Source organism: Zootoca vivipara, chromosome 12 (assembly GCF_965207765.1).
Source record: "Zootoca vivipara chromosome 12, rZooViv2.hap1.1, whole genome shotgun sequence".
Taxonomy (NCBI): Eukaryota; Metazoa; Chordata; class Lepidosauria; order Squamata; family Lacertidae; genus Zootoca; species Zootoca vivipara.
This window is the reverse complement of record NC_142595.1, coordinates 7,955,994-7,969,127: the sequence shown is the minus strand read 5'-3', so window position 1 is coordinate 7,969,127 and position 13,134 is coordinate 7,955,994. Positions and strand designations below refer to the sequence as shown.

General features: G+C 51.0%; 1 protein-coding gene across 1 annotated transcript in view; it reads left to right on the top strand.

Annotated features, from left to right (window-relative positions):
- The window catches only part of LOC148683763 (uncharacterized), a 154,753-nt gene that overhangs the window by 90,951 nt on the left and 50,668 nt on the right, over positions 1-13,134 (top strand). The gene's annotated exons all lie outside the window — the stretch shown is intronic.

Below are 13,134 nucleotides of genomic sequence, written 5' to 3'. Positions count from 1 at the left end.
ATTCACATGACCCAGCAACTCAGTGACACTCAAGCACGATAACTCAAGCAGTGTAACTCAAGCAATGGGGGTGATAGATGTGATCCTCTCCCCCCTTTATTTGTTTGTTTTTTAGCACAAGAAATTATACCTCTATGCTGGTTTTCATTTGCATGAATCACATACTGTCTTACATACAATAAATAACAATGACGTAATAGAACATCACAAAAGCATCATCAAGCAGACAACATAAATCTTGTGGACAGGATTAGTCTCCATGTGGATGAGCCTCAATGCTGGGAGAACGGCGGAGTTTTGTTTCACTTTCAGAACATCTCTGCTTATCACTATATTCCAAGCAGAGTTCTTTGTTTAAAAACAAACTCTTAGTCGGTTTTTCCAATAAATCGGCCCCTCGCGGGAACAACATAATCTGGCTGTTAAGAAGATGCTTGGGGCTTGGGGTGGTTGTGGGCAGGAGCCTGGCATTGCCGGGGTTGGATGAGATGACCCATGACATCCCTTCCAATTGTACCATCAAGCAGCCAAAGGAACGGGCGGAGGAAGCAAAATGCAGAACCAGGGGAGGCACAACCACACACCCCAACAGCCCCCTCTGGCCCGACTCACAGGGGCCTCGTCCCAGCACACTTTGCCCCCTCCCCCCCTGATTATATTTTTCTTAATTCACAAAGTGCTGCTTTGCAAGCAAACTAGCAATAAGTGTTCCGTTCTAGTAGCGTAGGATTAAGCACACTTAGATGGAATTAAGCCCTATAGAAATAAATAGGACTCCTTTTCTAAGTAACTATATTATATAGACAGCTTGGAACTATAGCTGACCACAGGAAGAGCTCAGTATCAGTAAAGATAATCAATTTGCCCCAACATTTTCTACCAGATTATTGCATAAGTATGAAGATAAACCCTCAGCCTGTAAATGATATGAAACCAATCTGTGTTCCAAAGTTCTCATGAGAACAGATTTGATCACGGCAACATGATGTACAGACAGTTACATCTTGGTTCTGGTCTGTCACAGAGTCAACCTGTATGTTCCGAGGCAGAACCCCTCCAGTTTCTAGAATACTACTAATATTGTAAAGGAGAAAAAGGGAAGGTGGGATATTAAATTATTAGGTAAAGGTAAAGGGACCCCTGACCATTAGGTCCAGTCGTGACCGACTCTGGGGTTGCGCGCTCATCTCGCATTATTGGCCGAGGGAGCCGGCGTATAGCTTCCAGGTCATGTGGCCAGCATGACAAAGCCGCTTCTGGCAAACCAGAGCAGCACACGGAAACGCCGTTTAACTTCCCGCTGGAGTGGTACCTATTTATCTACTTGCACTTTGACGTGCTTTCGAACTGCTAGGTTGGCAGGAGCTGGGACCAAGCAACGGGAGCTCACCCCGTCACAGGGATTCGAACCGCCGACCTTCTGACCAGCAAGCCCTAGGCTCAGTGGTTTAACCACAGCGCCACCTGGGTCCCATATTAAATTCTTAGAGGGTAGTTATTATATATACACAAGCTATTACTTCCAATATCTTAGGGTTAAAATCTTTTCCTATGGCACTAAGCCCCAAGACCTTCTTCTGCATATATTGTGTTTAAAATTGGGAAGCTTGGATTTAAAAGATAACATGCAGCCTTAAATATGTAATATGGGAGACTATACAGTGGTGACCTCTGGCTTCTTCCCAAAACATGCCTAAATGTGCCAAAGGGGTGCTATGTTCCTCACTGCCAGAGGGGCCGAGAATAAATGCTGACCACCAATCCTGGCTCAGTCTGTAGAGCCTGACTCTTAATCTCAGGGCCGTGGGTTCGAGCCCCACTTTGGTTGAAAGATTCCTGCATTGCAGGGGGTGGATTATCCTTGTGGTCCCTCTGAGCTCTACAATCCTATGGTGCTAAAGGAAGAGTTAAGAGGCTTAGCCCTACCACGAACTCCATAGCGGCAGCAGCACCCCTTCTGCTATGCTTTCGTTGGGACTCCTACGCGGTGGACATACTATCAAAGGCTCATTGGCATGGATAGCCAAATCCATCGCTACCAACAACGCTCTTTGGAAAACAGGACAGTGGATGGGAAAGGCTTCCTTAGAGGGCCGTATGGTAAATATGGTGCAGATTTTACAGATAGTCAGAATTGGCCCTTGGATGCACATCTGATTAAACCTGTGGGGCCTGATTCAGCCAAGTGAAAGGAAAGTGGAAGGCTGCTTTTGTGGGGGAAGGGATTGGGAGGGAGACAAAGAGCCCTACCCTCTTCTTCTTCTGCAATGGGAATAACCAACAAAAAGAGAGCAAAACACACCGAGTGAATTTTTCACAGCCCCCAAGTTGTTGTTGTTGAGTTTATTTATTGAATTATTTAAGCATGCAAAATAGGGGATGGATGTAAGGGTTGATGGGTCCAAGGAGGCATGATGGAAGCAACAGTACTTGTTCTTCAAGTGTCTCTGCCACATTTATATATGAGGAAGCTAGAATCTAGCAGCAATCCAACAGGAAAATAAAGTTTGCCACAATGGTCTGCATTGCTGACACATATCTAAAGAAGCAGGGAATTAAGTCGGTGGTTTTTATTCACACAATGTTCCCAATTGCGCCTCAGCTGTGTCATATCTATGGGAAACGGCCAAGAATAGACCCACATCCCATGCCATTCTGGCCTCCTTCGGGAGAAAGAGTGCTGTATGAATTCAACAAATAAAATAATTAGGAGTGCTCTGGCTTGCGAACGTACTTTGGAAACCGAAGGTCCGACACGGCTTCTGATTGAGTGAAGGAAGCTCCTGCAGCCAATCAGAAGCCCCCCTTGCCCCCCTTCTAGAACCCACTGCTCTCAACAAACTCTCATCTGCCCTCCACCCCAACATTCAAACTCGCTTTCAAAGCCTGAAAGGCCTATACAGCTGTTCTCTTTCTACAACAGTCTCCACTATGACAGAGTTTTCCAAAGGTGAGAACCTGGAAACCCATAGGACAGGGGTGGCCAACTCCCTAGAGACTGCAATCTACTCACAGAGTTAAAAACAGGCAGTGATCTACCCCATATTTGGGGGTTCAGGTTGTTGAGCTTTTTTAGGGAGGAAAGCCCGTTTTGTAGGGGTTCCCTTCCAACTCTATCATACTGTACTATGATTCTATCAAGCAGCTAAAGTACGCGGCAAGGGAGCAAGATGTCCAACAAGGGGAGGCATAACCACACACCCCAACAGCCCCCTCTGGCCTGGCCCACGGTGGCCTCATCCCAGCACACTTTGCCCCCCCCCCATATTTATTTTTCTTAATTCATCTGCCTGACAACCCAGCAGCCTGGCCCCAAAGTACCACTTTGCAAGCAAGCCTTATATTGCCCTACAAGAGGGATGCATGTCAGACGATGGTGAGAGTCTTGTCAGGATACTTGCCGATCACAGTCATGAATAGGAACTGTGAAGGTAGGAGGAGCTCTGAGGCCCAGAGGAGAGGAGTGGCATATAAATATTGTTATTGTTATTAGTGTCACCGGTCACTAGTGCATGGCGGCTTGTCTCACTGGCTTGACTTGTCCGCAGCTGTTGACAGCTTGGCAGGTCCTCAGCTGTGGTCCCCAGATGATATTTTCTCTTGTGAATAACTGGATGGTTACTTCCTCTGTTTTTATTTTCCTTTCTGTCTCCCAGCTCCTCAGAGAGGAAGGCCACAGCGGCTGCTGTTGCGCCAAAGAATAGAGGAACCGGCGCTGGAAATCGTGGTATGTTAATTCCGCGGGGAATCCATTCCCCACATGTGCCAAATAGGGCTGGGGGCGGGGAGCAGGCCCATCTCACCCCAACCCCTTGCCCAGAAGAAAATTATTGGGCTAGACTGGGGCTAGCATGGCTGTGAGCCAGGCACCTGCTCATGTTTCTGTTTTCTTTGCAGTGAGGGAGCCTTTCCCCAATGTCTACTTTGTTCTGGCGAAATCCCTGGAGAGACGTGGATGCCTGTCAGATGATGGTGAGAGTCTTAGCAAGATACTTGCCCATCAAAAATGACGAACAGGAACTGTGAAGGTAAGAGGAGCTCCAAGGCCGTCATTGGTGCATGTGGCTTGGCTCCCTGGTTTGCCTTGAGCTGTTGATAGCTTGGCAGGTCCTCAGCTGTGGTCTCCAGGTGATATTTTCTGTTTTGAATAACTGGATGGTTACTTCCTCTGCTTTTGTCTTCCTTTCTGTCTCCCAGGTCCTCTGACAGGAAGGCCCCAGCGGATGCTGTGGCGCAGGGCAATTGAAAAACCTTCGCTGGAAGTCGTGGTATGTTAATTCCATAGGGAATCCACTCTCCACATGTGCCGGGAGGTTGTGGCACCAACCTGAGTGAAACGGGGCTGGGGTGAGGGTGGGGGAGCAGGCCTGTCTTGCTCCAACGCCTCGCCCCTCTCCTTCCAAGCCAGGGGTCAGGCCGTCATGTGCCCAGGCAGGAGCAGCAATCATTGGCAGCCAGTGGAGACGTGGGCATAGGCAGCATGGCAGGTGTGCTTGTTCTGTCTCCCTCCTTCCCTGGGTCAGCTGGCCAGGCTCCCTTGCCAGCACTCAAGCTGTCCCTGCTGTAGTTTGGGGGCTGGCCCCCCAGGGGCCCTATGTCCCCACCGCAGGAGGGCCCTGCCTCCGTTGACCCACTTTTCCCTGCTCTGCTTCTGGGTTGCTGTGTGCAACGCAGGAGAAGGAGGGATGTGGCTGGGGGGGGGGAGGCACCAGAGGGAGGAAGGGAGGGAGCTGGGAAGGCAGATGGGGGGGGGGAGAGAAAATATTGAAGGCGATGTGCCCTAGAAGAAAATTATTGGGAATGGCCCACAGGACCCCCATCCCCTAGAGAGTACAATGTCCTTCTTCCTTCTCAGGGCCGTAGTTTGGGAGACCCAATCAAGGCTCCGGCCGAGCAGCAGCCCAGCGGTGCCACAAAACCAACCAAAATGTGGAGGTATGCTGTGACCTTCTGTGGAAGGGGAAGTTTGTCCCAGTGCTCTTGCTAACTGAATGAGGAAGTTGGATTTAGATATTCCTATGGTTTTATGGGACATGTGTCTCTGTGGTCCACCTGTGCAGGACAAGGGATGTGATTCTCTCCCATGCCCACACCACATCTCGGCCATCTTTGGCGCAGGAGCAGCATGCATAGTTTCCTCCAATCATCTCAACTGATTTCGGAGAGGGAGGAGACTTTGGCTGCTGCTTCTGTGCTAGGCCGGCTGGGATGGAGCCGAGACGTTCGTACGGAGGAGGCCAAGTGGGAGAAGCATGTAGGATCACGTAGTGGGAGAAGCATGTAGGATCAGGTAGGAGGAAATGCCCCTTCCCAGGTCCCCCACCCTCCTGCCCCAGACTGAGGCTAACATGGCTGAGAGTGCCACCCTCATGCGCCATGTTTCTGTTCTCTTTGCAGTGAGGGAGCCTTTCCCCAATGTGTATTTTGTTCTGGCGAAATCCCTGGAGAGATGTGGTGACCATCACGTACGAGCGCAGAGGGAATGAAGGGATCCTTGTGAAACATGTTTTGGGATTCCCAGGAACACTCTCCCCACCTGTGGCTTCCAGGAAGTGCTTTTCAGAAGCATTCCTCCCTCCAACTGGGTTGCCTTGCATAACCCTCTGCACCATGCAATTGTCTCACCCTCTTTGAAAGCCACCTCATCCAAGATGCTCTTGTGGGACATCTGATTGTCCTTGGCTTCCACTACAGGATTGCCAGGATTCTCCATGTCGGTGAAAGTGGAGAGAGAAGCCTTTCAATCTGTGGTGTGGCTAAGACAGCTGAATGTGCCCCCATTCTCATATGATGTCCTTCTTCCTCCACAGGGCCACGCCTCAAGGGATGAGGCTCCAGATCTATCTCCCGGGGTGAAGAACCAGACAACATCCCGGCGGTTCCCGGCTGTGATCCCTCACAGTGCTGCCCCACTGCCCCTTCTCCGTACGGGCATGGCTCCTTCTTGGCCCGGTTTGGCACAGAAGCAGCAGCCCAAGTTTCCTCCCATTAAAACATCATCTGAAGTTATTTCAGAGAGGGAGGAAACTTTGACTGCTGCTTCTGTGCCCCCATTCTCATATGATGTCCTTCTTCCTCCACAGGGCCACGCCTCTAGGGATGAGGCTTCAGATCTAGCTCCCGGGATGAAGAACCAAACAACATCCCGGCGGCTCCCGGCTGTATTCCCTCGCGACTCTTCCCCACTGCCCCTTCTCCATAATACGGGCATTGCTCCTTTCCGGCCCTGTTTGGCACAGAAGCAGCAGCCAAAGTTTCCTCCAATTTGAAGAACATCTCGAGTTATTTCAGTGAGGGAGGAAACTTTGGCTGCTGCTTCTGAGCTAGGCCAGCTGGGACGGAGCCAAGATGCTCGTACGGAGGGGGAGGCCAGGTTGGGGAAACTTATAAGATCAGGTAGGAAGACATGCCCCTCCTCAGGTCCCCCACCCTCCTGCCCCAGACTGGGGCTAGCGTGGCTGGGAGCCAGGCGCCTGCTGATGTCTCCGTTTCCTTTGCAGCGAGGGAACGACTCAGCCTGGGAGCCGCCGCATCCTGGGAGGGACTGGAGCCCAGACAAGGGCTTCTCGCCTCAGAGGTAATGGGACGGGGGGGAGGAGGGCGTCCTTAGGAAACACGCAAGAAGGGCCTGCAGGATCAGGCCATTGGCTCATCTGCTCCAGCCTCCTCTTTACCCAGGGTCCTCCCAGTTGCCTGTGAGAATGCTGCAAGCTGGATTTGAGCCCAAGAGCCCTATGCCCACCTGGGACTTCCTGTAATGGCTATTCTGAAGCATTTCCATCAGGACTAGTAGCCTTTGACCAACCCTCTCCTCCATTAAGTCACCTCATTCTCTTTTAAAGCCATGCAGTCAGAGATGCTCTTTTGGTGCCTCTCATGGCCTGTGGCAGCCCATTCACATGTCCCTCAAAGCAGCGCTGAGTTCTCTCCTCCTTCAAAGATATCTTCTTTCTTCCAGGATCTCCTGTCTGCACCGCTGTGGCTGCTGCCAAAGCCTCCCATAAAAAGAAAAGGAACGTCTGCCATGAGGATACCAAGTCCTTCTTCCTCCACAGGGCTACGCTTCAAGAGAATGGTCTCCATCACCAGCACCCAAGCTGATGGACAGAGAGTGAGACTCCATCTTCCGTTGCGTTCCAGTCTGGCCTTTCTGAATTGTAAAGTCCTTCCAAGTCGCTGGAGGAAACCATTCTGCTCAGTGCCTTGCATGTCTTCTGGGATGCCACGCATGCTGTCTGATTGTGCCAGTTCCTGACAGGAGGAGGAGGGCATCTCTGGCACAGGTTAAAGCTCAATAAAGAAATTGGTTGCTTTCTATACGCCAACGATTAAACAATATATCGTGAAAGAAGATTGTTAAAAGGAAAAGTAAGCAGCAGTTTTCTTTCCTTCTCTGCCTTCTGTGTCTGCTTCTGGGACCTCTGCTTAAGAAGGCTGGTTCTCATCAGCCCTTTCTCCTTGGAGGCCTTGAAGCTGCAGGTGAAGTCACTCCCCCTTCTCCCCCTTCAGGCTGCTGTTCAGCAGGTGAAGCGGATTCCTGCCCCATGACACTATCCCCCTCCCCAAGGTGCACCTCAACCTACCAGGTGGGTGCCGCCTTTCGGGGAGCACGACGGTGGAAGTGTTGGACCAACTGGACGTTGGGGGAGCGTGGACATGAATGGCCTCTTCCCCTGAGGATTTTCCATTAAGTCCATGTCCATTAAAAGGCCGTAAACCCCCTCCCCCACTTTCTCTCATCTTCTTCTTTGGTGATCACACGTAGCCAAGTAAGATTATCTTTCGTGAACACGATCTTAATAGTGAGTACATAATGGATGGTGGAGGCCAATTCTGGGTCCACACGTCCTTCCACAGTTTCCTGGTGGGAATCGTTCATGGTGAGGATTTCCCAAATGTGCCTTCCTCTTAGCTCATTTCTCTCTTTCGTCCTAATTTCGACCGTCTTCAAAGTCCATAACACCATCAGTAAAGGCTGTTCTCCAATTGGAGCACTCGAAAGCCAGCTTGTCCCAATTTTTTATACTACATTTCTTTTAGATTTGCATTGAGAGAGTCTTTAAACCTATTTCCATGACCATCACCATTACATTATTAAGTTGTTTGGGAAGACGATGATCAGGTATAGCCCAGGTCTGTAAAGCTGTTTTCCAGGTGTTTTGAGAGGGTGGTGTGAGGCATCTGGGCCTTAGCAGTAGGAGCCAAGCCTTAGCTCCGTGGCCCTCCTAAACTGAGGGAATTCTGTTCCCGGGCAGCTGGCAGAGCCCTTCTTCTCTTGTCATGGAATGGGCACATGCCCCAGGCGATGGTGACTGGACTATTGATCCTAAGCTGAATAGCAGACCTGCCCAGCTTCAGGTGCCCCCTTCTAGAACCCACCGCTCTCAACCGACTCTCAACTGCCTCTCCCACCAACATTCAAACTCCCCTTCCAAGCCTCCATCAATCTTCTGTCTCCACCAGAATTCCACTCTCTCTCTTTCCCCCTCCCTCCCTGCCTGACATTCCATTGGGAATTCTAATATCATCACTTCAATTACCCAATTACACATTTTTTAAAATATACCGGTATTTCTGCTCTGCATGGGCACCAGGGCACACTAGCCATCAGCAACGGTTGGGCATCTTCTTCACATATATTTTCCAAATACATTCTAGGTGGTTAGTTCTGCCCCACTGAAGCCAGCTTGTACTTTTTCCTATTATTGTGACTCACAATTGCTACCTTCACATACTAAAAGCATTTCTATGACCAAAGGAGCAATCCTATAGCCAGCGTGGTGTAGTGGTTAAGAGAGGGGGACTCGGAATCTGGAGAACTGGGTTCACTTCCCCTCTCCTCCACATGCAGCAGCTGGGTGACCTTGGGCCAGTCACACTTCTCTGAAGCCTCTCGGCCTCACTCACCTCACAGAGTGTTTGTTGTGGGGGAGGGAGGGAAAGGAGATTATGAGCTGCTTTGAAACTCCTTAAAGGAGCTTCTTCTGCTCCTTCCATAGCAAGATCCACTGGAATGAGCACTGGACCCACTGGATCTCTAGCTTGAGCTAGGAGGTTCTTGGAGCAGCCGGACTACACAGGCTTAACTCCCTTATCCTCAGCTCAGCAGGAGAGAATCTGCAGTATCTCCCTCAGCCTGACTTAGCCAGAACCTAGACAGCTGAGCTGAGTTTGGCTGGTCTTAAACTGGCATAAGCCCTGAAACAGGGTGGGATTGAGGCAGGATCCTAGGCCTATTCACATGACCCAGCAACTCAGTGAAACTCAAGCACGATAACTCAAGCGGTGTCACTCAAGCAGTGGAGGCGATAAATGTGATCTCCTCCCCCCTTTATTTGTTTGATTTAATAATAAATAATAATATTTTTTATTTATACCCCACCCTCCCCAGTCAAAAACCGGGCTCAGGGCGGCTGACACCAACAGATTTACAATAAAACATAAAAAACAATTAATTAAAATACAGATTAAAATACAGTATTAAAATTTAAAGTGCAGCCTCATTTCAAGTAGTCCATACATCCAATCCATGAGGGAGGAAAACACTGGGGTCAGGATGAGTATAACCCAAAGGCCAGGCAGAACAGCTCTGTCTTGCAGGCCCTGCGGAAAAATGACAAATCCCGCAGGGCCCTAGTCTCCTGGGAAAGAGCGTTCCACCAAGTTGGGGCCAGTACTGAAAAGCCCCTGGCTCTAGTTGAGGCCAATCAACCATCTTATGGCTCAGGATCTCTAGAATATTGTTGTTTGTGGACCTTAAGGTCCTCCGCGGGGCATACCAGGAGAGGCGGTCCCATAGGTACGAGGGTCCCAAGCCACATAAGGCTTTAAAGGTCAAAACCAGCACCTTAAAACTGATCCTGTACTCCACCAGGAGCCAGTGCAGCTGGTAAAGCACTGGATGAATGTGATCTTGCGGCCGGGACCCTGTAAGGAGCCTCGCCACGGCATTCTGCACCCGCTGGAGTTTCTGGGTCAGCTTTAAGGGCAGCCCTGCATAGAGCGAGTTACAATAGTCAAGCCTGGAGGTGATCGTTGCATGGATCACTGTGGCCAGATCAGGGCGAGAGAGGTAAGGGACCAACTGCTTGATACGGCGGAGATGGAAAAATGCCACCTTTGCTGTGGATGCAACCTGCGCCTCCCTGGAAAGGGAGGCGTCAAAGGTTACACCCAAACTCTTGACAGAAGGCACTTCCACCAATTGAGCCCCTGCAAGAGATGGGAGTTGGCCCCCCAACCCCATGTCGTCCCGACCCAGCCAGAGGACCTCTGTCTTCGAAGGATTTAGCTTCAGTCGGCTCCCACGTAGCCATCCAGCCACAGCTTCCAAGCACCTGGGCAGTGTGTCCGGGGCCGAGGCAGGGCAGCCGTCCATCAACAGATAGATCTGGATGTCATCAGCATGTTGATGACAACCCAGCCCCAAACTCCGAACAATCTGGGCAAGGGGGCGCATAAAGATATTAAAAAGCATTGGGGAAAGGATTGCGCCTTGTGGGACTCCACACACCAAGGGGTGCCGCGGCGACAACTCCCTCCCTAGCGCCACCCTCTGTCCCCGACCTGAGATAAAGGAACGCAGCCATTGTTGGACTGTGCCCTGTATCCCCACGTTGGCAAGGCGGTGGTCTAAAAGTTCATGATCGACCATATTGAAGGCTGCTGACAGATCTAAAAGAATCAGCAGTCCCGACCCACCTCGATCCAGCTGTCTACGGAGATCATCTGTTAAGGCAACCAGAGCTGTCTCGGTCCCATGGCCAGGGCGAAAGCCGGACTGAAATGGATCTAGAGCCGATGTTTCATCCAGAAACCTACCAAGCTGTTCGGCAACCACTCTCTCAATTATCTTACCCAGGTACGGAAGATTGGAAACCGGGCGATAATTGGATAGATCTAAAGGATCTAGAGATGTTTTCTTTAAGAGCGGATGCACCACTGCCTCCTTCAACTCCTCTGGGAAAGTCCCTGTGCCAAGGGACAAGTTGACGATCTCACTCAGGGGGGCCCGTACCTCATCCGGACATGCTCTAATCAGCCAGGACGGGCACGGGTCCAGGGAGCAAGTGGTGGGCCTTCCAGCTCGGAGGAATCTGTCTACATCGGCGGGGAGTATCTGATCGAATTGGTTCAATACTGAACTCGAAGACAGTTGAGGGGCCTCCAGTTCCGTTATTGTGTCCAAATTGGCAGGGAGGTCACGGCGGAGTGTCAAGACTTTCTCTGCAAAAAAGCTCGCAAATGCCTCACAGCTATGGGTTAAATTCGTATTTAAATTTGGCTGTTCCTCTAGGGTTGTTAGAGACCTAATTATTCTAAAAAGTTGTGCTGGGCGAGAGCTAGCGGATGCAATGGAAGCTGAGAAGTAGGACTTTTTTGCAGCTTTCACCGCCATCTCATAGGCTTTCATAAGTTTCCTGTAAGATGTTCTTGAGGCTCCGTCTTGAGCATGCTGCCATACTCGCTCTAGCCGTCTAAGGTCCCGCTTCATTTTCCGAAGCTCCTCGGTAAACCAAGGGGCCCGGTTTTGGCGGGGTCGCAGAGGGCGCTTAGGTGCGATCTCATCGATCTCATCCAGTTCTCGACCAGCTCATCTAATGAGCTGCCAGGGGGAGCAGGGTCCCGCAAGGCCTGACGGAATCCGTCAGGATCCATCAGCCTTTGCGGGCGAGCCCAAATAGGCTCGCCACCCAATCAGGGGAGGGGCGGGAAGTCAATCCTGGCTTTCAGAGCATAGTGATCAGACCATGGCACTTCTACAGTTGAGGACATGTTCATGTCTATACCCGCACCAAAGATCAAATCCAGCGTGTGGCCTGCTTGATGTGTGGGACCCAAAACAAACTGGGAGAGCCCTAATGTCGCCATGGAAGACACCAGGTCCGGAACCCGTGAGGAGGGGGTGGCATCTGCATGGACGTTGAAGTCCCCCAAAACCAGTAGGTTAGGGAACTCCAAGGCCCAGCCTGCCACCACCTCCAGCAGGTCCGACAGGGTGGCTGCTGGTGCACTAGGTGGTCGGTACACCAGCCAGACAGCCAAGCCCCCCTTGGTGCCCCACACTAGGCCAACACATTCAATGCCGGTGATTGATGGTGATGGCAGAGCCCTGAAAGAGCAATCCTCCCGGATTAACAGCGCTACACCTCCCCCCCGACCCACAGTCCGCGACTGGTGGAGGACGGAGAAACCCGGGGGTGTTATCTCATGCAGGGCAACTACTTCGCCTTCACGCACCCAGGTCTCAGTCACGCAAGCCAGGTCAACCTCCAGTGAGATGAAAAAGTCTCTCATAGTGGCGGTTTTATTGCCTATAGACCTGGCATTGCACAACACCAGTGACGGAGGTGGGTAATCCCTGCTTGCCCTACCCTCATCCCTCAGGATGGGGAGAAGATTGGAAGGGATTCAAGCATCACCACATCTCAAAACCCTTCGCCTGTAAGATCTAGCCCCACCGCCATACCTCCCTCGCCCTTCAATGGTGGTGATCCCAAACCCCATGTTGGCCTCATCTATAAAGGAATGGTGTCCCCTCACTAACCAGTCATCCCTGGGCCAGGTCTCTTGGGTTGGAGGGGTATAATGATGGAGTATGGAATCAGCTGGACAAGCATCCCCAATAGGTATGGCCCATCCCGCAGCACCCCATGTAAGGAGGGCGGCCCCACAATGGCCCGCTAGCTGTCAATCCCTTTCTTGCTCATGGGATGGCCGAGGGGCTGCTAACTCTTTCTGGGCCTTTGGGAGTATTAAAGAAGCGTGTGCTGCAAAATGGGGATCACTCGCCAACAGAGAGCCAGCTTTCTGCTGAGGAACTCCATCTGTCCTATCTTGCCAAAGATGGAATAGGGAGGAACGGTTGTCTTCGTGGGTTTTGAGAGTATTAAGCAAAGGACCAGCCTGGGTATTTTGTATCAAGAGTCTATCAGCGACCTGAAGTTCTTTGGGAGTTGTTAACGTGGGGTTATCATGGTCGCCAGGCTCTTCCTCTTCATTGCTATCACTTAGGAAGAGATCCGAGTGTTGGACCGATGTCCTTCTTTGGGATGGAAAGTTGTTGGGCATATTTAAATATTGTGTTCCAGGCTCTAGTGTCCTTATACTTTGACTTGAGATCTCCGACTTTAT